Below are 2,924 nucleotides of genomic sequence, written 5' to 3'. Positions count from 1 at the left end.
GAATTTGCATTCCAATGCATTTATACTAGTGCAAATCTAAATTACACTGCAAATTTAGAAAGAATACAAATATAAATATGTACAATCAATATAATTACATTCAAAATAATACAAAATATAAGGTTTTTACATTCCACATATTTGCATTTTTACTCCTTCCAAACCGAGCCTTAGTAAATTATTTTGATAGATCTGTGGGTAATTAGATAGATGAAAGACAAAATGTGCAGTATAAGAGAATTTAAATTTGCTCTGTGTTTTCAAATAGAATTACCAACATTATGTGAAAAGTGGAAGTGTGATTAGGTAAAAGTCACTACCCTTAGATGCCTCAAATCAAGAGAGAAAAATATGAAGTCACATTTCTGTTACTCTCTTATTTTTCATCAATCCAAACACAGCCTAACTAAAGTTCAACTTATCATAAATAGCAATATTAGGACATGCTTCAGTCTTCAGATGAACTCTTATTATTTCTACTTCAATGAGTAGTTGGTGTATGGTCAATATCTTCAGAACTGCAAATCGCAACCAGTATATATGTTCCACATGCATCATAACAATCAAATTAAAATGGATTTACTTGCAAATTAACCATGAGTGGTTGATGTGTGATCGAGGCTTGTTGGACTTGCTTTGAGTTCATGTAGAAATCTAGTTATGGTTTGCATAAATCCATCAACACTCGCCTGATTTGATTGACTTGTCTCCATGGTAGTACTGCCACTCCTTTGAGAGATCTAAGAATAAAGAAAAGAAGGCTCAATTAAACAATGGTTTAATAGGAAAAGAAATGGTGGGGATTATTAATTGGTGGGGAGCATAAACAACATCATGAATTTCATATACATACATACACATATAAAAGCATCATATATGCATCCATGCACACATACATATGTATATATGCATGTGAGAGCTATAAATAACAATATCCATGTTGATATGAAGAAGTCCAAAAAAAAGTATTTTCATGCAATCTTGAATTAGCACTTTCTCTTTGAGGGCTCATTCGTTTTTTTGGATTTTGAAAGGGTGATAGTTGGTCAACGAGATTTTGGTTCTCATTGACCAAGATACCATGTTCTTTTTCAGATTTATGTGGGGTTCATGGAAAATTTATTTTTCCTTGGTAAGTGATACCCATCTCCCAAGTGGGTAGTAAGTAAATTTACTGTTTTGGGGGAAAGTTGTCAACACTTGGATAAGACAATTGCCCATTTTAATAATAACTTTTTATGGCTAAAACAACCACTATCTTATTTACCTGAAAAATAAAATAACATGGGTAAATGCATAACTTTCCAAAAAAATGAACAGGGCCTTATTGAAATATTTTGGCCAGGCTATTAAGTTATTATTCAACAAATGGTTATGTTAAATAGGCTAGAGATGTTCCTCCTAGAAACCAGTTTGATACATTTCAATGAACAATCCTATGCCTTTACAAATAGTTCTTGGTCACATAGATGGATGACCTAGTAGATCTAAACCATCCATTTGATGAAATAATTCTGGATAATCTATATGTGTACCAGTCCTGATCTTATTCTCATTGTGTATTTTACAATTTCCACATAAATTAATATAGCCTTCAATTTTTATATTTTAAATAGTGGAAGCATGACTCACTTTGTCATGCACATTATATGCAGCATTTGAAGGCAGTAGCCCTAATAAAATACAAATATCTACTTCAAGTTAGTAGAGATTGTGCTTTACATTATTACAGATTGAAATATGTGTCTATTAAGAATAAAATAACAAATAATATTAAATAAATAAATAGATTCTCTAATTAGTTTATTTCTTGTTTATCACATGTGTCATTATGCCATTTACAAGTACATAAAATAGTAAAAACCACCTAAATGAATCAAGAATCGTGCATGCATGGTTGGGGGTCCAAAATGGCTTAGATGTCACTCTCTTCATCATCTATTGATGATATAAGTTTCAACAAGAGCCTTTACCATGTTGTTAAAACTTCCCTTTTTTGATCTCTTTGATAAAGGTTGAAACCTTCAACTAAATTACTCAAGAAAATCTCCAATAAATTTCATGGATATGTAGCTAATTTGGACTAGGACAATGAAGATACAATGAATCCAAACATTCCTTATCTAAAAGGATGGTGGATTGGCCACATTGACCCTCCACATGCGGAAATAAGTAGGTTATCTGGAATTTGATTGATTTAGAGAGAGAGATGAATATTATATAACATAATTAAAAAATGAGAAAGAGAACATTCATGGTAGTAACTAGATAGTATATTAAGAACTTACAGAGCGTTTCCTTCGATACTTTGGTTGTTTGGTTCTGGCATCTACAATGTTGATCAGCTCATCAAACCGGAAAATAAATAACCCACAAAATTAATATTCTTCTTCTTTTTTCTTGAAAGCCCTTAGGCTGGTTCTATTTAATCCATAATAACTCGGTTTAAATCTCCCATGGAATCAAGTTAGCAATAAAACCAGCAGCAGCAAACCTCTTCTTAAGTTGGTAATCATGTCATATATGAATTTTAATCCAATTGACCAAATCTTGGTAGTATATTAACAATTGAATATCTTATGCATCACATACAAGAAATAAAGAGAACTCATGTTGATTTTCCTTTTTCATCTGTCATTTATACTGATTGAGATAAACTTTTGCACCCCTAAATAAATAAATAAATAAAATAAAGTGTAAACTTCATTGGAAATTTTGCTGCAACAATGGCTATCAAGTTTAATCCTAAATCAACGACAAATGGTTAAGAAACAGATATAAACTTACTTGCTTTACGATCTCTTCGTATTTTTTCAGACATTGATACTGTCTTGCATCATCTGCTTCCTTGGACATCTTCTGTTAATTAATTTTTGATATTACAATAAATTGAAGTGAAGCTCATAGAAAAAAATTCTATTTAT

The 2,924-nt window shown here is 31.2% G+C and overlaps 1 long non-coding RNA gene across 1 annotated transcript; it reads right to left on the bottom strand.

Moving 5' to 3' along the window:
• Nucleotides 1-302: 302 nt before the first annotated feature.
• Nucleotides 303-2,924, bottom strand: LOC148848407 (uncharacterized). The gene is made up of 3 exons (XR_016100743.1): nucleotides 2,788-2,924; nucleotides 2,289-2,329; nucleotides 303-740 (listed from the first exon to the last, which is right to left on the bottom strand). It is a non-coding gene; the product is annotated as an uncharacterized LOC148848407 (long non-coding RNA).

This window comes from Nelumbo lutea, chromosome 6 (genome assembly GCF_056320005.1).
Source record: "Nelumbo lutea isolate HS-2025 chromosome 6, American lotus-T2T, whole genome shotgun sequence".
NCBI lineage: Eukaryota > Viridiplantae > Streptophyta > Magnoliopsida > Proteales > Nelumbonaceae > Nelumbo > Nelumbo lutea.
The sequence above is the reverse complement of the archived record's forward strand: the minus strand, read 5'-3'. Positions and strand labels throughout refer to the sequence as shown.